We start from the raw sequence: 26,525 nt of genomic DNA on the forward strand, positions 1-26,525 counted from the left end.
GATTATTGACTCTAGTGCAAGTGGGAGACTGAAGGAAATATGCCCTAGAGGCAATAATAAAGTTATTATTTATTTCCTCATATCATGATAAATGTTTATTATTCATGCCAGAATTGTATTACCCGGAAACATAATACATGTGTGAATACATAGACAAACATAGTGTCACTAGTATGCCTCTACTTGACTAGCTCGTAAATCAAAGGTGGTTAAGTTTCCTAACCATAGACATTAGTTGTCATTTGATTAACGGGATCACATCATTAGGAGAATGATGTGATTGACTTGACCCATTCTGTTATCTTAGCACTTGATCGTTTAGTATCTTGCTATTGCTTTCTTCATGACTTATACATGGTCCTATGACTATGAGATTATGTAACTCCTGCTTACTAGAGGAACACTCTGTGTGCTACCAAACGTCACAACGTAACTGGGTGATTATAAAGGTGCTCTACAGGTGTCTCCGTAAGCGGAAGCGTTAGCACAACGCGGTTGATGTAGTTTTACGTCTTCACGGACCGACCGATCAAGCACCGAAAGCACGGCACCTCCGAGTTCTTGCACACGTTCAGCTCGATAACGTCCCTCGAATTCCGATCCAGACGAGTGTCGAGGGAGAGTTCTGTCAGCACGATGGCATGGTGACGATAATGATGTTCTACCGTCGCAGGGCTTCGCCTAAGCACCGCTAAGATATTATCGAGGAGCACTATGGTGGAGGGGGGCACCGCACATGGCTAAGAGATCAATGATCAATTGTTGTATCTCTGGAGGTGCCCCCTGCCCCCGTATATAAAGGAGCAAGGCGGGAGGGGGCAGCCGGCCAGGGAGGAGGCGCGCCATGGGGAGTCCTACTCCCACCGGGAGTAGGACTCCCTCGTTTCCTTGTTGGACTTGGAGAAGGGGGGAAAGAGGAGGGAGAGAAAGGAAGGAAAGGGGGGGCGCCGCCCCCCTCTCCTTGTCCTATTCAGACTAGGGGGGAGGGGCACGGGGCCCAGCCCTGGCCGCCTCTTCTCTTCTCCACTAAGGCCCACTATGGCCCATTAAGCCCCCGGGGGGTTCCGGTAACCCCTCGGTACTCCGGTAAAATCCCGATTTCACCCGGAACACTTCCGATATCCAAATATAGGCTTCCAATATATCAATCTTCATGTCTCGACCAATTCGAGACTCCTCGTCATGTCCGAGATCACATCCGGGACTCCGAACAACCTTCGGTACATCAAAACTCATAAACTCGTAATATAACTATCATCGAAACTTTAAGCGTGCAGACCCTACGGGTTCGAGAACTATGTAGACATGACCGAGACACATTTCTGGTCAATAACCAATAGCGGAACCTAGATGCTCATATTGGCTCCTACATATTCTACGAAGATCTCTATCGGTCAAACCGCATAACAACATACGTTGTTCCCTTTGTCATCGGTATGTTACTTGCCCGAGATTCGATCGTCAGTATCTCAATACCTAGTTCAATCTCGTTATCGGCAAGTCTCTTTACTCGTTACATAATGCATCATCTCGTAACTAACTCATTAGCTACATTGCTTCCAAGGCTTATAGTGATGTGCATTACCGAGAGGGCCCAGAGATACCTCTCCGTCAATCGGAGTGACAAATCCTAATCTCGAAATATGTCAACTCAATAAGTACCTTCGGAGACACCTGTAGAGCACCTTTATAATCATCCAGTTATGTTGTGATGTTTGGTAGCACACAAAGTGTTCCTCCGGTAAGCGGGAGTTACATAATCTCATAGTCATAGGAACATGTATAAGTCATGAAGAAAGCAATAGCAACATACTAAACAATCAAGTGCTAAGCTAATGGAATGGGTCAAGTCAATCACATCATTCTCCTAATGATGTGATCCCGTTAATCAAATGACAACTCATGTCTATGGTTAGGAAACTTAACCATCTTTGATTTCCGAGCTAGTCAAGTAGAGGCATACTAGTGACACTATGTTTGTCTATGTATTCACACATGTATTATGTTTCTGGGTAATACAATTCTAGCATGAATAATAAACAAGGTGTGAAATTGAGTCAGACTCAATGCCCGACCACTGCGGAAGATAGAGAGAAAATGAATGAAGTTCCCTATGCTTCAGGCATAGGCTCTATCATGTATGCAATGTTGTGTACCAGACCTGATGTGTGCCTTGCTATTAGTTTAGCAGGGAGGTACCAAAGTAATCCAGGAGTGGATCACTGGTCAACGGTCAAGAACATCCTAAAAATTCCTGAAAAGGACTAAGGATATGTTTCTCGTTTATGGAGGTGACAAAGAGCTAGTCATAAATGGTTACATCGATGCAAGCTTTGATACTGATCCGGACGATTGTAAATCGCAAACCGGATACGTGTTTATATTGGACGGTGGAGTTGTCAGTTGGTGTAGTTCTAAACAAAGCGTCGTAGCGGGATCTACATGTGAAGCGAGGTACATAGCTGCTTCGGAAGCAGCAAATGAAGGAGTTCATATCTGATCTAGGTGTCGTACCTAGTGCATCGGGTCCAATGAAAATCTTTTGTGACAATACTGGTGCAATTGCCTTGGCAAAGGAATCCAGATTTCACAAGAGAATCAAGCACATCAAGAGATGCTTCAACTCCATCCGGGACCAAGTCCAGGTGGGAGACATAGAGATTTGCAAGATACATATGGATCTGAATGTTGCAGACGCGTTGACTAAGCCTCTTCCACGAACAAAACATGATCAGCACCAAGGCTCCATGGGTGTTAGAATCATTACTGTGTAATCTAGATTATTGACTCTAGTGCAAGTGGGAGACTGAAGGAAATATGCCCTAGAGGCAATAATAAATTTATTACTTATTTCCTCATATCATGATAAATGTTTATTATTCATGCTAGAATTGTATTACCCGGAAACATAATACATGTGTGAATACATAGACAAACATAGTGTCACTAGTATGCCTCTACTTGACTAGCTCATATATCAAAGATGGTTAAGTTTCCTAACCATAGACATGAGTTGTCATTTGATTAATGGGATCACATCATCAGGAGAATGATGTGATTGACTTGACCCATTCCGTTAGCTTAGCACTTGATCATTTAGTATGTTGCTATTGCTTTCTTCATGACTTATACATGCTCCTATGACTATGAGATTATGTAACTCCCGCTTACTGGAGGAACACTTTGTGTGATACCAAACATCACAACGTAACTGGGTGATTATAAAGGTGCTCTATAGGTGTCTTCGAAGGTACTTGTTGAGTTGACGTATTTCGAGATTAGGATTTGTCACTCCGATTGTGGGAGAGGTATCTCTGGGCCCTCTCGGTAATGCACATCACTATAAGCCTTGCAAGCAATGTAGCTAATGAGTTATTTACGAGATGATGCATTACGTAACGAGTAAAGAGACTTGCCGGTAACGAGATTGAACTAGGTATTGAGATACCGACGATCGAATCTCGGGCAACTAACAAACCGATGACAAAGGGAACAACGTATGTTGTTATGTGGTTTGACCGATAAAGATCTTCGTAGAATATGTAGGAGCCAATATGAGCATCCAGGGTCCGATATTGGTTATTGACCGGAAATGTGTCTCGGTCATGTCTACAAAGTTCTCGAACCCGTAGGGTCCGCACGCTTAAAGTTTTGATGATAGGTATATTATGAGTTTATGAGTTTTGATGTACCGAAGCTTGTTCGGATTCCCGGATGTAATCACGAACATGATGAGGAGCCTCGAAATGGTCGAGACATGAAGATTGATATATTGGAAGCCTATATTTGGATATCGGAAGTGTTCCGGGTGAAATCAGGATTTTACTGGAGTACCGAGGGGTTACCGGAACCCCCCGGGGGCTTAATGGGCCATAGTGGGCCTTAGTGGAGAAGAGGAGAGGCGGCCAGGGCTGGGCCGCGTGCCCCTCCCCCCTAGTTCGAATAGGACAAGGAGAGGGGGGCGGCGCCCCCCCTTTCCTTCCTCTCTCTCCCTCCTCTTTCCCCCCTTCTCCAAGTACAACAAGGAAAGGAGGGAGTCCTACTCCCGGTGGGAGTAGGACTCCCCATGGCGCGCCTCCTCCCTGGCTGGCCGCCCCCTCCCCCTTGCTCCTTTATATACGGGGGCAGGGGGGCACCTCTAGAGACACAACAATTGATCATTGATCTCTTAGCCGTGTGCGGTGCCCCCCTCCACCATAGCCCTCCTCGATAATATCATTGTGGTGCTTAGGCGAAGGCCTGCGATGATAGAACATCACCATAGTCACCACGCCATCGTGCTAATGGAACTCTCCCTCGACACTCGGCTGGATCGGAGTTCGAGGGACATCATCGAGCTGAATGTGTGCAAGAACTCGGAGCTTCCATGCTTTCGGTGCTTGATCGGTCGGGCTGTGAAGACGTACGACTACATCAACCGCGTTGTGCTAATGCTTCCGCTTACGGTCTACGAGGGTACGTAGACAACACTCTCCCCTCTCGTTGCTATGCATCACCATGATCTTGCGTGTGCGTAGATTTTTTTTTTTGAAATTACTACGTTCCCCAACATGGTTAGTCATGCCTTTTGGGTTAACTAATGCACCTAGTACTTTCATGAGATTAATGAACGAAGTTTTACGTGCTTTTATTGGACGATTTGTGGTAGTCTATTTTGATGATATACTGATTTATAGCAGATCTTTCGAGGAACATTTGGAGCATTTACGTGTTGTTTTTATTGCTTTACGTGATGCACGTTTGTTTGGTAACCTTGGGAAGTGCACCTTTTGCACCGACCGAGTATCTTTTCTTGGCTATGTTGTCACTCCACAGGGAAATGAAGTTGATAAAGCCAAGATTGAAGCTATTGAGAGTTGGCCGCAGCCCAAAACGGTCACACAAGTGAGGAGTTTTCTTGGCCTCGCTAGATTCTATAGGCGTTTTGTGAGAGATTTCAGCACCATTGCTACACCTCTCAATGAGCTTACATAGAAAGATGTGCCTTTTGTTTGGGGTACCGCACAGGAAGAAGCCTTCACAGTATTGAAAGGTAAGTTGACACATGCTCCTTTACTCCAACTTCCTGATTTTAATAAGACTTTTGAGCTTGAATGTGATGCTAGTGGAACCGGATTAGGAGGTGTGTTATTACAAGATGGAAAACCTGTTGCATACTTTTCTGAAAAATTGGGTGGTCCTAGTCTGAATTATTCTACTTATAAAGAATTATATGCTCTTGTTTGGACTTTAGAAACATGGCAACATTATTTATGGCCCAAAGAATTTATTATACATTCTGATCATAAATCTTTGAAACATATTAAAAGTCAAGCTAAACTGAATCGTAGACATGCTAAATGGGTTGAATTCATTGAGACTTTCCCTTATGTCATTAAACACAAGGAGGGTAAAGAAAATGTTATTGTTGATGCATTGTCTCGTCGCTATACTATGCTTTCACAACTTGACTTCAAAATATTTGGTTTGGAGACCATCAAAGATCAATGTGTGCATGATGCTGAATTTAAAGATGTATTGTAAAGAAGGAAGAATGTGGAACAATTTCACCGTTAATGATGGATTTGTGTTCCATGCTAACAAGCTATGCATTCCAGCTAGCTCTGTTCGTATTTTGTTGTTGCAGGAGGCTCGTGGAGGAGGATTAATGGGACACTTTGGCGTGAAGAAGACGGAGGACGTACTTGCTACACATTTCTTTTGGCCAAAGATGAGACGGGATGTTGAGCGTTTTATTGCTCGCTGCACTACATGTCAAAAAGCTAAGTCATGACTCAATCCTCATGGTTTATATATGCCTTTGCTTGTACCTAGTGTTCCTTGGGAGGGTATATCTATGGACTTTGTTTTAGGTTTACCTCGAACAAAGAAGGGGAGGGATAGCATAGTTGTTGTCGTGGATAGATTCTCGAAAATGGCACACTTTATACCATGTCATAAAAGCGATGATGTTGTTAATGTTGCTGATTTGTTCTTTCGTGAAATTACTCACTTGCATGGTGTGCCAAATACTATTGTTTCAGATCGTGATACTAAATTTCTTAGCCACTTTTGGAGATGTTTATGGGCTAAGTTGGGGACTAAGCTGCTTTTTAGTACTACTTGTCACCCCCAAACTGATGGACAAACTGAAGTAGTCAATAGAACATTGTCTACTATGCTTAGGGTTATTTTGAAGCATAATAAGAAAATGTGGGAGGAATGTTTGACTCATATTGAATTTGCTTATAATTATTCATTGCATTCTACTACTAAGATGTGCCCTTTTGAAATTGTGTATGGTTTCCTACCTCGTGCACCTATTGATTTGTTGCCTCTTCCATCTTCGGAGAAGGTTAATTTTGATGCTAAACAACGTGCTGAATTGATCTTAAAAATGCATGAGTTAACTAAGGAAAACATTGAGCGTATGAATGCTATATATAAACTTGCTGGAGATAAGGGTAGAAAACATGTTGTGTTTGCACCTGGAGATCTTGTTTGGTAACATTTGCGTAAGCATAGATTTCCTGATTTGCGCAAATCAAAGCTAATGCCATGTGTTGATGGTACTTTTAAGGTGTTAGAGAAAATAAATGATAATGCATATAAACTTGAGCTGCCTGCAGATTTTGGGGTTAGTCCCACTTTTAACATTGCAGATTTGAGGCCTTATTTGGGTGAGGAAGATGAGCTTCCGTCGAGGACAACTTCATTTCAAGAAGGTGAGGATGATGAGGACATCAATACCATTGTTACACCCACAGCCCCTACTGCTACATATACTGGACCAATTACTAGAGTTGGCGCACGCCAATTAAATTATCATGTACTTTTGTTTCTTGGTAATGATTCTAATGTCCATGAGAATATGATGTTGCCTAAATTGGATACATTTGTTTTGCTCACAAATGAAGGGCCTAGCATGGATAAGAGGGAAGAACACTAGAGCAAGACCAAGCATGGAGATGATGGCATGCGCAAGGGGAACAAGAACGGAGTTACAAGTGATGATTTCAGGACTTTGAAGCCACCATAATGAATGCATGAAGCCTTGGACGAAATATACAAGATGCCACTTCATAAATTTTGTCCAGAGGTTATTCTAGGTGCTGCGTCACCTTATTATTGGGCCAGGCCCATGTAATTTCGAAATACATAAGTATAGGCAATTTTTAGAGTCCGTATGTGTGGGGAAACAAGAGATAGGGTTGGTTTCGGACCCCTCCACCAAGGGCCACGAAATTCCCCCCCCCCCCTCTTCCTCTGTATATATAGCCCTTAGGGCACCGTTTAGACTTTGGGCTTTGTTCAGATTAAAGTTCGCCATAGCTGCAACTTCGCGTACTTCGTTTGTGTTCAACGACCAGACAAAGACGTCACAGAACCCCATCTTGATCAATAAATATTTCATCTTATATTCGCAATATCCAGATTGCAATCTCAGTTTCTTGCTTGATCTTCGTTTGCTCGCAGGAAATAGACCCTCATGGTCAGGTTGATCGTGCTCCGGCGTGTTGAATAACCTCTCGGAGTTGGTTTAGCGATTGCTAAGGCGCGACGTCCTCGCACGTACGTAGTAGGATCGTGAAAGTCTACTCCTCCAAAACGATAATCACCATCTCATCGAAAGACAGGACACCCTCGCCTCTATCACAGGTTCTACTCCATACTTCGGTGGATACACGTATAATCCATGCTTGATTTTACAGGTTGCCTTGCCATCAAAAGGCATACACTAGAGTATTTCACAACACTTACAACAAGTGCTTGAGGATAAAATGACTGCATCTACAGACTCATCATCATTAAATAATTAATGGATTCGTACAAATATGTAGGTTACTAGCTTGAGCGTTCGTGCTTGTATGCTTTTTTTTTCTTCTGTAAAACCTCTTCATTGAATGATCCACACAACCATTTTATTAGATATGAATCAAATTCAAATCACCGCTTGACAACCCACAAGTATAGGGGATCGCAACAGTTTTCGAGGGTAGAGTATTCAACCCAAATTTATTGATTCAACACAAGAGGAGCCAAAGAATATTCTCAAGTATTAGCAGTTGAGTTGTCAATTCAACCACACCTGGATAACTTAGTATCTACAGCAAAGTATTTTGTAGCAAAGTAGTATGGAAGTAACGGTAACAGTAGCAAAAATAAGAGTTACAGTTTTGTAGTAATTGTAACATTGGCAATGGTAAAGTAACTAAGCAAAGAGCAATATGTGAAAAGCTCATAGGCATTGGATCAATCATGAATAAATATGTCGGATACGATTCCTCATGTAATAGTTATAACATACGGTGACACAGAACTAGCACCAGTTCATCAATGTAATGTAGGCATGTATTCCGAATATAGTCATACGTGCTTATGGAAAAGAACTTGCATGACATCTTTTGTCCTACCCTCCCGTGGCAGCGGGGTCCTATTGGAAATTAAGGGATATTAAGGCCTCCTTTTAATAGAGTACCGGACCAGAGCATTAACACTTAGTGAATACATGAATTCCTCAGACTACGGTCATCACCGATAAGTATCCTAATTATTGTCACTTCGGGGTTAACTGATCATAACACATAATAGGTGACTATAGACTTGCAAGATAGGATCAAGAACTCATATATATTCCTGAAAACATAATAGGTTCAGATCTGAAATCATGGCACTCAGGCCCTAGTGACAAGCATTAAGCATAGCAAAGTCATAGCAACATCAATCTCAGAACATAGTGGATACAAGGGATCAAACCCTAACAAAACTAACTCGATTACATGGTAAATCTCATCCAACCCATCACTGTCCAGCAAGCCTACGATGGAATTACTCACGCACGGCGGTGAGCATCATGAAATTGGTGATGAAGGATGGTTGATGATGACGACGGCGACGAATCCCCCTCTCCGGAGCCCCGAACGGACTCCAGATCAGCCCTCTCGAGAGAGTTTAGGGCTTGGCGGCGGCTCTGTATCGTAAAACGCAATGAATCCTTCTCTCTGATTTTTTTCTCCCCGAACGTGAATATATGGGGTTAGAGTTGAGGTCGGTGGAGCATCAGGGGGGCCCACGAGGCAGGGGGCGCGCCCCCCACCCTCGTGGACAGAGTGTGGGCCCCATGACATTCATTCTTTCGCCAATATTTTTTATTAATTCCAAAAAGTTGCTCCATGGATTTTCAGGTCATTCCGAGAACTTCTATTTCTGCACAAAAATAACACCATGGCAGTTCTACTGAAAACAGTGTTAGTCCGGGTTAGTTCCATTCAAATCATGCAAGTTAGAGTCCAAAACAAGGGCAAAAGTGTTTGGAAAAGTAGATACGATGGAGACGTATCAACTCCCCCAAGCTTAAACCTTTGCTTGTCCTCAAGCAATTCAGTTGACAAACTGAAAGTGATAAAGAAAAACTTTTACAAACTCTGTTTGCTCTTGTTGTTGCAAATGTGTAAAGCCAGCATTCAAGTTTTGGGCAAAGATTATGAACTAACCACATTCACAATAACATTTAGGTCTCATGTTTACTCATATCAATGGCATAATCAACTAGCGAGCAATAATAATAAAACTTAGATGACAACACTTTCTCAAAACAATCATAATATGATATAACAAGATTGTATCTCGCTAGCCCTTTCTGAGACCGAAAAACATAAATGCAGAGCACCTCTGAAGATCAAGGACTGACTAGGCATTGTAATTCATGGTAAAAGAGATCCAGTCATACTCAATATAAATTAATAGTAATGGATGCAAATGACAGCGGTGCTCTCCAACTGGTGCTTTTTAATAGGAGGATGATGACTCGACATAAAAGTAAATAGATAGGCCCTTCACAGAGGGAAGCAAGGATTTGTAGAGGTGCCAGAGCTCGATTTTGAAATAGAGATAAATAACATTTTGAGTGGCATACTTTCACTGTCAACATAACAACCAAGAGATCTCGATATCTTCCATGCTACACACATTATAGGAGGTTCCCAAATAGAATGGTAAAGTTTATACTCCCCCTCCACCAACAATCATCAAGTCATGGCTTGCCCGAAACAACGGGTGCCTCCAACTAACAACAATCCTAGGGGAGTTTTTTTTGCAATTATTTTGATTTGATTTGAGCATGGGACTGGGTATCCCGGTGACCAGCCATTTTCTCGTGAGAGAGGAGTGGAGTCCACTCTACTTGAGAATAACCCGCCTAGAATGGAAGATATAGACAACCCTAGTTGATACATGAGTTGTTCGAGCATGCAAAACAGAATTTCATTTGAAGGTTTGGAGTTTGGCACATACAAAATTACTTGGAACGGCAGGTAGATACTGCATATAGGAAGGTATGGTGGACTCATATGGAATAACTTTGGGGTTTATGGAAGTGGATGCACAAGCAGTATTCCTGCTCAGTATAAGTGAAGCCTAGAAAGAGACTAGGGAGCGACCAACTAGAGAGCGACAACAGTCATGAGCATGCATTAAAATTAATCAACACTGAGTGCAAGCATGAGTAGGATATAACCCACCATGAACGTAAATATCGTGAAGGCTATGTTGATTTTGTTTCAACTACATGCGTGAACATGTGCCAAGCCAAGTCACTCAAATCATTCAAAGGAGGATACCAACCTATCATCCACATCACAACCATTTTAATAGCATGTTGGCACTCAAGGTAAGCCATTATAAACTCCTAGCTAATTAAGCATGGCATAAGCAACTATAATCTCTAATTGTCATTGCAAACATGTTTCATTCATAATATGCTGAATCAGGAACGATGAACTAATCATATTTACAAAAACAAGATAGGTCGAGTTCATACCAGCTTCTCTCATCTCAATCAGTCCATCATATATCGTCATTATTGCCTTTCACTTGCACGACCGAACGATGTGTATAATAATAATAGTGCACGTGCATTGGACTAAGCTGGAATCTGCAAGCATTCAATTCAAGGGAGAAGACAAGGTAATATGGGTTCTTGGTTAAATCAACAATAATGCATATCAGAGCCACTCAACATTTTCATCGTGGTCTTCTCCTCTCGAACCCCAAAGAAAAGAAAAGAAATAAAACTATTTACACGGGAAAGCTCCCAACAAGCTAAAGAAGAACGAGAAATATTTTTGGGTTTTCTTTTAATTACTACTACTACAGGCATGGAAAGTAAACTAGCTAAAGGCTATAACTAATTTTTTTGGTTTTTCCTAAGGTTATCAAACACACAAGAAGAAAGCAAGAAAAAGAAAATAAACTAGCATGGATAGTGCAATGAAAAAGTATGAGTACCGACAACTAGCATGAGTGTGTGAACATGAATGTAATGTCGGTGAGAAATACGTACTCCCCCAAGCTTAGGCTTTTGGCCTAAGTTGGTCTATGCCCATGGATCAGAGCTACTCTCTCCGGTGTACTGAGGAGTGTCATCCAAGTACCACTGACTGGCGATCTCCTCCGGATTCCACTGATAAAAGGACTGTCGATAAGGGTCAAGTGGTGGTTCCGACTCAGGCTCTGGAGCTGGTGTCTGGCTTCGGTATGCGTGAACGGCCTCTGACAAGATGAGGTACGTACCTGAATATAAGTCAAACAAAGAGGGTGCAGGCAAGATAATAGTCTCACTGTGAGTTTATTAAATCTCAAATTATACTTAAGCATCATCTCATCATTTTTAACAATAAACTCATGTGCTACCATACTCTTATAATCTAGAAAAATAGAGGGCAACCACTTTTACTCTTTCTCATAATGCCTAATAGGTATCCTAAAATGTTTAGCAAGGCGTGAAGCAAAGATGCCTCCAAAGATGGGGCCTTTTGTACGGTTCAAACTTAACCGTTTAGCAATAATAGCGCCTAAACTAACAGTGTTATCGCGAAACAAAGCATGGCACAAAATAACAATATCAGGAGCACTAATGTTTCCACGGTTTTCGCGACCAATTAAGCATCTACTAGCAAATATTGCAAAGTAACGTAGAACAGGAAAGTGTATGCTAGTAATTCTTGCATCGGAAACCTTCCTCGTTTCCCCTACAGTAAGCATATCAATAAATCCATCCACATCCTTACAATGTGGTTCCTCTATGCTGCCCTCGAAGGGTATCTTGCAAACTGCACAAAAAATCACATAATGACATCTCCCTAACCTCATCATATAAATGAAACTCCACTGAAGGTGGGGATTTCTTAGCATGAAAGTAAAAAATTTGCACGAAAGTATTGGTGAGTAGGAGATACTGCTCGAGTTGGTCTTGGAGGAAGTCGGTGAGGCCCGCATTATCAGCCAAAGAATAGAAATCATCATGAATCTTGGCTGCTCTCAAGAACTCATCACAAGGACATTCACACGGCCGAACCTTCACGATGCGAGGGAGATTATATTTGGGCTTTTTATTCTCCTTATTTTGTTTCTCCTTCGAGCTTTGGCTCGAAGAGCCCCTCAAAAATCTCTTCATCATTTTTTGAAAATTTCTGAAATTTTTAGTAACTCAAAATAAAAATGAACCAAACTCAACAAAATTGATAGCAACTACTCCCACAAGTGCCTAGAGACTATATCATGCATTAGAACTACTTGGGACCATAAAAATTTGACATGCAAGCTCAAGAAAAGGGTCACCTAGGCAGCAAAAAATTGCAATGAATAAAGCACTAGAACAAAAACTAATTGGACCATTGGAGGAGTCACATACCAAAGAACCATGCCCCAAAGCAGTTTTGTGAATGGGGCTTTGAGCAAGGAGATCAAAAATGGCAGCAAGATGAGCTAGAACTCGTGCTTGAGCTGGATAGTGATTTTTTTGGGAGGAAGAAGAAGAGTGTGGGTGCAGGAATGAGTGGAGGGGGGCCACCAGGGGCCCACGAGGCAGGGGGCGCGCCCAGGGGGTAGGGCACGCCCTGGACCCTCGTGGCCAGGTGCTTGCCCCCTATGTTGTGTTCTCAGTGCCAGATATTCTCAAATATTCTAGAAAAAATCATATTTCATTTTCAGGGCATTTGGAGAACTTTTATTTTTGGGGTATTTTTTATTGCATGGATAATTCAGAAAACAGACAGAAAATACTCTTTTTGTTTTATTTAATCTAAATAACAGAAAGTAAAAGGAGGGTACAGAAGGTTGTGCTTTCTAACTTCATCCATCTCATACTCATCAAAAGGAATCTACTAACAAGGTTGATCAAGTCTTGTTAACAAACTCATTCCGAATCACTTGAAACCGGAGAAATTTTGAATAACACTAGGTTACCTCGACGGGTATATGTACATCCCCAATAATAAGAATATCATATTTCTTCTTGACAGTAGTAAGAGGAAATTCAAAACCGCCAATAATAATCGATGAAATTTTTTCAATAGAATTGATACTTTGAACTTGAGGTTGTTTCCTCGAAAAGTGTACCGTATGCTCATTACCATTAACATGAAAAGTGACATTTCCTTTGGTGCAATCAATAACAGCCCCTGCAGTATTCAAAAAGGGTCTACCAAGGATAATCGACATACTATCGTCCTCGGGAATATCAAGCATAACAAAGTCCATTAAGATAGTAACATTTGCAACCACAACAGGCACATCCTCACAAATACCGACAGGTATAGCGGTTGATTTATCGGCCATTTGCAAAGATATTTCAGTAGGTGTCAACTTATTTAATTCAAGTCTACGATATAAAGAAAGAGGCATAACACTAACACCGGCTCCAAGATCACATAAAGCAGTTTTAACATAGTTTCTTTTAATGGAGCATGGTATAGTTGGTACTCCTGGATCTCCAAGTTTCTTTGGTATTCCACCCTTAAAAGTATAATTAGCAAGCATGGTGGAAATTTCAGCTTCTGATATCTTTCTTTTATTTGTAACAATATCTTTCATGTACTTAGCATAAGGATTCATTTTAAGCATATCAGTCAAACGCATACGCAAAAAGATAGGTCTAATCATTTCAGCAAAGCGCTCAAAATCCTCATCATCTTTTTTCTTGGATGGTTTAGGAGGAAAAGGCATGGGTTTCTGAACCCATGGTTCTCTTTCTATACCGTGCTTCCTAGCAACAAAGTCTCTCTTATCATAAGGTTGATTCTTTGATTGTGGGTTATCAAGATCAACAGCAGGTTCAACCTCTACATCATTATTACTGCTAGGTTGAGCATCAACATGAACATTATCATTAACATTATCACTAGGGATAGCTCCTAGGTGAATCCCTGTCCAAGTGGAATGGCTCTCTCACCCCCACACCGGCAATCTCCACCACCCTCCGGCGATCTCCTCCACTAGCCACCAAATTTAGTTTCTCTCCAATATATCTCTCCGATGTCTCGGGATCTACTCGTCCATACCCATCTCACATGGGTTCCAATGGTGGATCTACCCTTGGCTTGGATTTCTCCAAGGGTTTAGTCTTTGCGGATAGGGTTTTTCAATCTACTTGCTTTTCGGTGCACCCCATGGATGACTCGGACATCTTCACCATGGTGCTCTGGAGGCGGCCATTGGCGGCTCGGGTATTGATCTCATGGTTTTCCTGATCAAGGATAAGGTATTTGGTTTTCAAGTTTCTTGCAAGGCTGTTGCCATGATCATTCTTAGTCTTTAATCTTTTGCTTGCGATCATTTCAAATGTTACTTTTCATCTTTCGAGTAACGGTGGTCCTAATTGCAGTCGTGAGTTTAAGATCTGGAAGTTAGAATATGATGCTGAGTGGATCCTTGTTAGTCCCTCCAAAAGGCGTGCTGCTCTTGGGGTTTTAGCCATGTATTCTAGGTCATCCAAATCTTCGTTCAAATCCACTCGCTCAGTTGGCAAGAAATTATCATTTGCAGTCTTTCAAAATTATGCTGCTTGTCGGGGTTATTGTTATCCGGCTACGGAAAATTGCATTCAAACAACTGAAGATGCGGGTTATTTGATTCCTCCCCATGAGAGGGTTGTCATGCATCCATCTTTGCCGGCAAATCTCCGGTGGACGTCGGCGAGGCCATCCATCTCTTTTGGTACGGTTCAAGATCTCCTGCCTACGGCTGATCATACGCCACCAATCTCGGGCGAGAATTCGGGTTCTTTGAATGTGGACATGCCAAGCCATGCTGGGCCAACCTCTGCACGTGCCACGGGCCTTGGCCAGCACACCTCTTCTGCTGGGCCGGACCGGGCTGAGTCGGTGTTCTCTGGGGAGCATTTGGATATCCCCTCTTCTCAGCAAGCCAAGGAGGATTTTGATAATTTAATTTTTGATATGGTTGAGGATATTCTTACGTGTCAGAAGTGTTTAAAGAAGGGACATTTTGCCTCTGCCTGCACGTCCAAGCTTTGGTGCATCTCTTGCCTCCGGTCTGGTCACGTCAAGAAAGATTGTAACAGGTTTGCTCGGATTTTGGGGCTCATTTGGCAAGCCAAACCCGCTAACGCTGCAACTTCCGAGGAGCGCTGCGAGAATATCTCTCTGACAACACTTTTACCTAACTTGGACCTCCCTTCCACTTCCACATTTACTTCCTTGTCCAGTTCCATCAGCCCCGGCCCCAAGACTCCATCGACCTCGCCGCCTGCAACCCCTCCTCCGTTGTTGCACTCGCCATCATTGGAGACAGAGTCCTCGGTCCCGATGGCCAACTTCCACCTGGATCCTCTGTTGTATGTACCTGCTGGCCATCACATCGTCGATGGTGGAGAAGATCGTCTCCCAAGAACTTTCGTGACGCCGCATACCCCAATTGTGCGCCGCCATGAGGAGTTCATGCTTGCTGAGGTAATGCCTATCCCCCAGCCTGATGAGATTAGCACTGCTAGAGAGGAAGTGGTGCAGTGGCTGCAAGCGCATGGAGTTTTTGTCAGGTCGGCGCAGCCTTGGATTCGTTCGGTTGGGCTCTTTGAGCTTTGGGATGCTGCTGTCAGATTCTCATTGCTGCAGCTCCTGCCTCAGCCACTTGGTAATGACCGTTTTGTGCGCTTTATGAAGCATGATGAGGGTGAATCCTTCCATGGCATCCAGGGTTTTCGTCGGGGGCTGCTCATGTTCCTTGGTATACCGTTGGACTTCGTAATACAGAATGCATCAGAGCTGTTGTGAACACTTTTGGCAAGTTCCATCATTGGGTGAGCGAGGACCCTTACTTGGTTCAATCTATGGAGTTTGCATCTTTCTCGGAAGATATGCTTGTGCCACGTGATGTGGTGTTCATGGATTTTGCGGCTTGGGGAGGTGCTCGGGTTTCTTGGACTCCGCCATTATACATTCTGGGTGCAAATTTTGCCGAGCAGATGTTGCAGGATGAAGATTGGATGCCCATCAATGGCAATCCGCACCCAGTACCTGGTGTTCCTTTCCCTGAGCTGCCTCCGTTCAACCTACCTGCTTATCCTGCTTTGGGGTGGAATGCAGCCCCCCCGCCCCCTCCTGAGCCTGTGATCAACGAGGTGGCTGATGATAATTGGGGCAATTGGAATGACCACATGGACCCTGAGCCTGCCCAAGACCAGGAGTCAATGGTGGTTGATCTCTCAGCACAGCCCAGCTCTACTGCTGACCACCAGGAACCTCCCGCTATTGTTATTTTGGTTGATGATGATCAGCCTGAAGCTCCAGTTCTTCCTTTGAATGTTGATGAGGATACAGTCAACCACTAGGCCATTGTTGTCTACCAGCCTCCTGCTATCAGGGATGAGATTGCTTTGCCTGAGGTGCCATTTGGGCCTCCTCTGCCTCCTGATATGGTTTGGAGGAGATCTTTTGAAAGTCTTCTGCAAGCTCCTGTTGTTTTCTCTGTTCCCAGGCCAATTCTGTTGCAGCCTCTATCGCCAGTTGTCCTGTTAAAGAGAAGCCGGGATTTGCGTTTAGTGACTTGGACCTGTCGCTGCTTACATGGAAGGACCAGGAGACGGCCAGGCCAGTTACCAGGGCCCTTTTCTCTGATAATGTTGATGTGGCACCTATGAAGGAGACCTCTCATGTGGGTGTGGTGGCTAAAGCTAGAAGGCCACGAAAAACGCTGGCGCCAACTCCAATTGTGGACACTTCGGTTAGGCGTTGCACCAGAAGCTCTGTACAGCGTGATGGATTCAAGCCCACCTTCCAGGAGCTCACTCTTCAGCCTAAGAGGAAGAAGCCAAGAGCCAAGCCTTTCACGGCCCAGATGCCTGATGAGCCTTCTTTAGATGGAGTCCCTCCAGCTACGCCTATCAGTCGACTGCAAGAGATTGGGAGAGAGCTGGAAATTGACGCTACTCTCCTTTCTGTGGATGCACTTATGGTGGACCCACTAGCTGCTGTCTCCACCAACTCTAATGATTAGTGTGTCTTTGGCCTGTTGGGTTTGGCAAGCCCATAATTTTGCTTGCTTTATGTTCTTATGCAGCAATCTATCTCATGAACTATATTTTGTCTTAATGCTGGTTCAGACTTTGTTGTGCTCTTTTGGACATGTGGCATTGTGTGCCATGTGGTTTATGGCTATTATTATTGTGCTATAATGAGTAATCTTTGTAGAAACTGCAATGTATTGTGCTGGAATGTAAGAGGTTTGAATTCTGAAGCTAGGCAAAGAGCTGTTAGGCAAAAAATTGAGGAGAGCCAATGTTCTATAGCCTGTTTACAAGAAACTAAGTGCTCTTCCTTTGAATCTAGGTCAATCAAAAGTTTCTGTCCTAAAAGATTTGATTCTTTTGCTTTCTCTACTTCCATGGGAGCTTCTGATGGTATCCTCGTGGTCTAGAATTCTTCTGTTTTTATTGGCACCTTAATTGAAGTGCAGCAATTTGCTATGGTGATTCAGTTTACCTCCAGGCAGAACAATGATAAGTGGACTTTAGTTGTTGTTTATGGCCCTTGTCAGGGTGAAGCCAGGGACAATTTTGTTACTTGGTTATATAACCTGTGTATCCCTCTTGATCAGCACTGGATGTTGCTTGGTCATTTTAATTTCCTTAGGTCTATGGATAATAGAAACTTACCTGGTGGAGACATAAATGACATGTTTATTTTCAATGAGATAATTGGGCACTTGGGCCTTCTTGAGTTACCAATCAAAGGTAGATCCTATATCTGCTCCAATATGCAAGATATCCCACTGCTTGAGCAATTAGATTGGTTCTTCACCTTAGTGGACTGGATTACAGATTATCCTATGACTGAGGTTCTGCCCTTGGCCAGGACTGCTTCTGATCATGTCCCTTGTTTGGTTTCCATTAAGACTACCATCCCAAAGTCAAATCTTTTTAGGTTTGAAAATTATTGGATGGAGCTGGAGGGTTTCATGGACTGTGTGGAATCATCTTGGCAAAAGACCTCTAGGAAAGTGCACATAACTGCTAGGATTGCAGACAAATTCAAAAATTTGAGAATGTGCCTTAAGAGGTGGCAAATGAATGTCTCCAAATTAAAATTATTGATCAGCAAATGCAATCATGTTGTCTTCCTTTTGATGAGTTGGAGGAGTGGAGGCCCTGTTTAGGCAGGAGATTAACTTCAGAAGAATTGTTAAGGCCCACCTGGAAAAGCTTCTGCACTTACAGTTCCTTTATTGGAAAAAGAGATGCACTATCAGGTATTTTAAGGTTGGGGGAGAGAACACCAAATTCTTTCATGCCATGGCCATTGAGAGACACATGAGGAATTCCATAACTAGTCTTAAGCTACATGATGGTTCTGTGGTCTCTGATCATTCACAAATGGCTGGAATTATTTGGAGTTGTTTTAAAAACAGAATGGGCACTTCTAGAGGGATTGTGATGGGCTTTGATTTATCATCACTAATTTCCCCTGTGGCTGGCCTTGAGGTGCTCACTAAGCCTTTTGAAAGGGAAGAAATGGACAATGTGGTCAAGCATATGCCTGTAGATAAAGCACCTGGACCTGATGGTTTTACTGGTTTGTTTTTCACAAAGTGTTGGCACCTAATTTCAAAAGACTTCTATGAATTAGCCCAGGCTTTCCATGAGGGAACTGCTGTCTTGGAGAATATTAACAGTTCTTTTATTACTCTGGTGCCCAAAAAGCTCTCACCTGAGGAAGTGGGTGATTATAGGCCTATCTCTCTCACTAGCATGGGGCTGAAATTTCTTTCCAAAATGGCTGCCAATAGATTCCAGGAACTGATCATGCAATGTATTCACAAAAATCAGTATGGTTTCATTAAGAGCAGAACAATTCAGGATTGTATTGGTTGGACCTTTGAATACTTGCACCAATGCCATCAGTCTAAGAGGCCAATTGTAATCCTTAAGCTGGACTTTGAGAAGGCCTTTGATTCTGTGGAGCATGAAGCTATATTCCAAATTCTCAGGCATAAAGGCTTTAATGAGAAGTGGATCCTCTGGATGAAACAGCTTCTGGCCACTGGTACTTCTTCTGTTCTTCTTAATGGTGTCCCTGGAAGTTTGTTTGCAAAAAGGGAGTTAGGCTGGGTGACCCTGTATCTCCTCTTCTATTTGTCATAGCTGCTGATCTCATGCAAACAGTGATTAATGATATGTTCAGAAAGGGTGTTCTTCATCTTCCTATTCCTTGCCATGATAGGGACTACCCAGTGATCCAATATGCTGATGATACCTTGATCATCCTCCCTGCTGACAGGGCTCAACTTCTGGCCCTGAAGGATATGTTGAAGGTGTTCTCTCAATCCACAGGTCTTGATGTCAATTACCACAAATCATTTATTATTCCAATAAATGTTGACCCTGCTATGATGGATGATCTTGCTGCTGCTTTTGGCTGCTAAATTGGTAAGATGCCATTTACATATCTTGGCTTGCCTGTGGGAACTACAAGACCAAAAATGGTGGACTTTATGCCCCTAGTGGACTGTATGGAAAGGAGAATGATTGCCAGCTGCTCCTTCCTTAACCAAGGTGAAAGATTGCAGTTCCTGAACTCTGCTCTGTCTTCCATGCCAATATTCTTTCTATGTAGCCTGGCTGTTCCTGCTGGTATCCTTAAGCAGTTAGAAAGAATCCAAAGGCAGTGCCTGTGGAGGAAACATAGAGATGAGCCAGCCCCATCTCTTGCTGCTTGGGAGCTGATTTGTAGACCAAAAAATAAAGGTGGTTTTGGTATCCTAAACCTGGGGGTTCAGAATGTGGCACTACTACTTAAGCATGCTAGTAATTTCCTCAACAAAAGAGATATTCCTTAGGTGTCCCTAATCTGGGATTCATATTATTATGAAGGAATGCCCCAGGGAACAAATGATTGTGGCTCCTTTTGGTGGAGGGATATTTGCAAGGTAATGCAGAATTTTAGAGATTGCTCCTGGGTGCAGATTAATGAAGGAGACACTGCTCTTTTTTGGTCTGATAATTGGAATCTTGGCAATGAAGTTTCTAGCGCGCAGACTAGATTTCCAAGGTTATTCTCTTTTGCTAAGGATCCCTAGATTTTAGTTAAGGAAATTTTCAATACCATGGACATGTACCATCATTTCCATCTTCCTTTGTCTGCTCAAGCTTTTTATGAGTTCAACTTTATTAAAGATATGATGGGCTCTCACAGTAGAGAAGCTAGTTCTAAGGACTGATGGTTGTGGCAGGGCTCATCCAAGCACTTCAAGCCCAAGTTGTTCTACTCCCGCACTTTTGTGTCTGAAACTTTCAACCCTTTACTTTGTTGGATTTGGAAATCCTCTTGTACCCTCAAGATCAAGGTGTTTGCTTGGATGCTTATTATGGACAGACTGAACACCAAGGATATGGTTGAAAGGAGACATTGGCACATGGAGGACGGAGTTCATTGTAAGTTGTGCCCCTTGCAGACTAGAGAAAGCAGGCACCATCTGTTCTTTATTTGCAACTTCAGTGTTGGAATTTGGAACTATCTACAGATTGATTGGTCTGCTGGCAACTCCATGTCTGATTTGTTATTCAGGCAAGGAGAAGTTTTGATAAGCCTTTCTTCACTGAAGTGGTGTTCATTGCCTGCTGGAATATCTGGATCATCAGAAATGCCAAAGTTTTCAGAAGTGAGAGGGCAAGTTTCAATAAATGGAGATGTGCTTTTAGGCATGATATTAGTCTAATGCAGCACAGAATCAAATCTGCTTACAAGGATGACTTGCTGAAATGGATCTCCTTTCTCCCCCCTTAAGTTTGTTTTTGTAAGCTTTCTTTTTTTGTTTTCTGGTTACCTCTTGTAATCATCCTGTTGTAACTGTTGTCTTTTCTTAATAAAGTTTTGATATGTTGTGGGGGTTTGCCCCATAGTTCCCAGTCAAAAAAAACATTATCACTAGGTTCATGTTCATCACCAGATTGTGTTTCAGCATCAGAAATAGAAATATCATTGGGATTCTCAGGTGTGTCTACAACAAGTTCACTAGAAGCAGGCAAAGTCCTATCATTTTTCTTCTTCTTCTTAGAAGGACTAGGTGCATCTACTTTATTTCTCTAAGAATCTTGCTCAATTCTCTTAGGGCGGCCCTCAGGATACAGAGGTTCCTGAGTCATTTTACCCGTTCTAGTCATAACTCTAACAGCATTATCATTTTTCTTATCATTTAATTCATTGAGCAAATCATTCTGAGCCTTAAGCACTTGTTCTACTTGAGTGGTAACCATAGAAGCATGTTTACTAATGAGTTTAAGTTCACTTAACTCTAGACATATAATCACTCAAGTGTCCAATCATATAAGCATTACTTTTCAGTTGTCTACCAACATAAGCATTGAAGTTTTCTTGTTTAGCCATAAAGTCATCAAACTCATCCAAGCACTGGCTAGCAAACTTGACAGGATTTCAACTTTATCATATCTATAGAGAGAATTTACCTTTACTACCTCTGTCGGGTTATCAAGACCATGTATTTCTTCAATAGGTGGTATATTAAGGCCATGTATTTCTTCAACAGGAGGTAAATTCTTAACATCTTCAACTTTAATACCTTTTTCTTTCATAGATTTCTTTGCCTCTTGCATATCTTCTGGACTGAGAAATAGAACACTTCTTTTCTTCGGAGTTGTATTAGGAGTTGGTTCAGGAAGTGTCCAATTATTGTCATTAGTCAACATATTATTCAATAGCAATTCAGCTTGGTCCACAGTTCTTTCCCTAAAAACACAACCAGCACAACTATCCAGGTGGTCTCTGGCAGCATCGGTTAGTCCATTATAAAAGATATCAAGTATTTCATTTTCCTTGAGAGGATGATCCTGCAAAGCATTAAGTAATTGGAGAAGCCTCCCCCAAGCTTGTGGGAGACTCTCTTTTTCAATTTGCACAAAATTATATATTTCCCTTAGAGCAGCTTGTTTCTTATGAACAGGGAAATATTTAGCAGAGAAGTAATAGATCATATCCTGGGGACGACGCACACAACCAGGATCAAGAGAGTTAAACCAAGTTTTAGCATCACCCTTTAATGAGAACGGAAATATCTTAAGGATATAGTAGTAGCGAGTTTTCTCATCATTAGTGAATAGGGTGGCTATATCATTCAATTTAGTAAGATGTGCCACAACAGTTTCAGATTCATAGCCATAAAAAGGATTAGATTCAACCAAAGTAATTATCTCAGGATCGATAGAGAAATCATAATCCTTATCAGTAACACAGATAGGTGAAGTAGCAAAAGCAGGGTCATATTTCATTTTAGCATTCAGAGACTTTTCTTTAGCATAGCTAATAATTTCTTAAGATTGGACCTATCATCGCAAGAAAGAAAATCTCTAGCAGTTTCTTCATCCATAACATAACCCTCAGGCACAACAGGCAATTCATATTTAGGGGGAGAATCTTCATCATCACTTTCATCAGTATTATCAGTTTCAATAATTTCATTCTCTCTAGCCCTATCAAGTTGTTCATCAAGAAATTCACCTAATGGCATAGTATTATCAAGCAAAGAAGTAGTTTCATCATAAGCATCACGCATAGCAGAAGTGGCATCATCAATAACATGCGACATATCAGAATTAACAGTAGAAGCAGGTTTAGGTGTCGCAAGTTTACTCAAAATAGAAGGAGAATCAAGTGCAGAGCTAGATGGCAGTTCCTTACCTCCCCTCGTAGTTGAGGGAAAAATCTTAGTTCTTTCGTCTTTCAAGTACCTCATAGTGATTAGGAGATATAAATCCCAAGTGACTCAAAGAATAGAGCTATGCTCCCCGGCAACGGTGCCGGAAAATAGTCTTGATAACCCACAAGTATAGGGGGTCGCAACAGTATTCGAGGGTAGAGTATTCAACCCAAATTTATTGATTCGACACAAGGGGAGCCAAAGAATATTCTCAAGTATTAGCAGTTGCGTTGTCAATTCAACCACACCTGGATAACATAGTATCTGCAGGAAAGTATTTAGTAGCAAAGTAGTATGGAAGTAACGGTAACAGTAGAAAAAGTAACAGTAGCAGTTTTGTAGTAATTGTAATAGTGGCAACGGTAAAGTAACTAAGCAAAGAGCAATATGTGAAAAGCTCATCAGCATTGGATCAGTGATGGATAATTATGTCGGATGTGATTCCTCATGTAATAGTTATAACATAGGGTGACACAGAACTAGCTCCAGTTCATCAATGTAATGTAGGCATGTATTCCGAATATAGTCATACGTGCTTATGGAAAAGAACTTGCATGACATCTTTTGTCCTACCCTCCCGTGGCAGCAGGGTCCTATTGGAAACTAAGGGATATTAGGGCCTCCTTTTAATAGAGTACCGGACCAAAGCATTAACACTTAGTGAATACATGAACTCCTCAAACTACGATCATCACTGGTAAGTATCCTGATTATTGTCACTTCAGGGTTAACGGATCATAACACATAATAGGTGACTATAGACTTGCAAGATAGGATCAAGAACTCACATATATTCATGAAAACATAATAGGTTCATATTTCAAATCATGGCATTCGGGCCCTAGTGACAAGCATTAAGCATAGCAAAGAAATAGCAACGTCAATCTCAGAACATAGTGGATACTAGGGATCAAACCCTAACAAAACTAACTCGATTACATGGTAAACTCATCTAACCCATCACCGTCCAGCAAGCATACGATGGAATTACTCACGCACGAAGGTGAGCGTCAAGAAATTGGTGATGGAGGATGGTTCATGATGATGACGGCGACGAATCCCCCTCTCCGGAGCCCCGAACGGACTCCATATCAGCCCTCCCAAGAGAGTTTAGGGCTTGGCGGCGGGTTCGTATCGTAAAACGTGATGAATCCTTCTCTTTAATTTTTTTTCACCCCGAACGTGAATATATGGAGTTGGAGTTGAGGTCGGTGGAGCATCAGGGGGCCCACGAGGCAGGGGGCGCGCCCTAGGGGGGTGCCCCCCACCCTCGTGGACAGGGTGTGGGCCCCCTGACGTTGATTCTATCACCAATATTGTTTATTAATTCCAAAAAGTTGCTCCCTGGATTTTCAGGTCATTCCGAGAACTTCAATTTCTGCACAAAAATAACACCATGGCAGTTCTGCTGAAAACATCATCGGTCCGGGTTAGTTCCATTCAAATCATGCAAGTTAGAGTCCAAAACAAGGGCAAAAGTGTTTGGAAAAGTAGATACGATGGAGACGTATCACCGCGTACCAAATAATAATAAAAATAAAAACATGACCACAACTGATCAAACCCAAGATTACATAGATAGTCCACATAATTTACAAGTGCCGCGAGCCGAACAAGTTAAATAAAACCTGCACAACTGTTTCCAACCGGCTGCACCAAAAGGCCATAAGCACCCACGAGTCCACGCGCTGCAGAGATGACCACATATGGATTGAAGTCGTAGCCCTGTACATGACTGCAAGAAATTAAGAATAAATGATCTATTGGAAATACACCCATTCCAGCAAATCCATATTGCCTAGAGAATGGCACAAATTCCTACCTGGATTTGACCCTTAGCTTATGATGAATACCACTCAACCAAATTCAAGACAAATTTGGAATACTAAACAAATATGGAATATGATACGTCTCCAACGTATCTATAATTTTTGATTGCTCCATGCTACTTTTTCTACTGTTTTGGACTATATTGGGCTTTATTTTCCACTTTTATATTATTTTTGGGCCTAACCTATTAACCGGAGGCCCAGCCCAGAATTGTTGTTTTTTGCCTATTTCAGTGTTTCGAAGAAACGGAATATCAAACGGAGTCCAAACGGAATGAAACCTTCGGGAACGTGATTTTCTCACCGAACGTGATCCAGGAGACTTGGACCATACTCCAAGAAGTAACAGAGGCGGTCACAAGGGTGGGGGTGCCCCCCCTAGGGCGCGCCCCCTACCTCGTGGCCCCCTTGTTGCTCCACCGACGTACTCCTTCCTCCTATATATACCTACGTACCCCCAAACAATCAGAACAGGAGCCAAAAACCTAATTCCACCACCGCAACCTTTTGTATCCACGAGATCCCATCTTGGGGCCTTGTTCCGGAGCTCCGCCGGAGGGGGCATCCACCATAGAGGGCTTCTACATCAACACCATAGCCCCTTCGATGAAGTGTGAGTAGTTTACTTCTGACCTTTGGGTCCATAGCTAGTAGCTAGATGGCTTCTTCTCTCTTTTTGGATCTCAATACGATGTTCTCCCTCTCTCTCGTGAAGATCTATTCGATGTAATCTTCTTTTTGCGGTGTGTTTGTTGAGACCGATGAATTGTGGGTTTATGATCCAGTTTATCTATGAAAAATATTTGAATCTTCTTTGAATTCTTTTATGTATGATTGAGTTATCTTTGCAAGTCTCTTTGAATTATCCTTTTTAGTTTGGCCAACTAGATTGGTAGTTCTTGCAATGGGAGAAGTGCTTAGCTTTGGGTTCAATCTTGCGGTGTCCTTTCCCAGTGACAGAAGGGACAGCAAGGCTCATATCGTATTGTTGCCATCGAGGATAACCAGATGGGTTTTTTATCATATTGCATGAATTTATCCCTCTACATCATGTCATCTTGCTTAAGGCGTTACTCTGTTTTTAACTTAATACTCTAGATGCATGCTGGATAGCGGTCGATGAGTGGAGTAATAGTAGTAGATGCGGAATCATTTCGATCTACTTGTCTCGGACGTGATGCCTATATACATGATCATACCTAGATATACTCATAACTATGCTCAATTCTGTCAATTGCTCAACAGTAATTTGTTCACCCACCGTAGAATATCTATGCTCTTGAGAGAAGCCACTAGTGAAACCTATGGCCCCCGGGTCTATTCTCATCATATCAATCTCTATCGCTTTATTACTTGCTTTATTTTTAATTTGCCTTTTACTTTTCACTTTGCATCTCTATATCAAAAAAACCAAAAATATTATTTATCGTCTCTATCAGATCTCACTCTCGTAAGTGACCATGAATGGATTGACAACCCATAATCGCGTTGGTTGCGAGGAGCTATCGTTTTGTGTAGGTACGAGGGACTTGTGCGTGGTCTCCTACTGGATTGATACCTTGGTTCTCAAAAACTGAGGGAAATACTTACGCTACTTTGTTGCTTCATCCTCTCCTCTTCGGGGAAATCCAACGCAGTGCTCAAGAGGTAGCAAGAAGAATTGCTGGCGCCGTTGCCGGGGAGGCTCACGCAAGCAAGTCAACCATACCAAGT

Source organism: Triticum dicoccoides, chromosome 6B, assembly GCF_002162155.2.
Source record: "Triticum dicoccoides isolate Atlit2015 ecotype Zavitan chromosome 6B, WEW_v2.0, whole genome shotgun sequence".
In the NCBI taxonomy this organism is placed as follows: Eukaryota; Viridiplantae; Streptophyta; class Magnoliopsida; order Poales; family Poaceae; genus Triticum; species Triticum dicoccoides.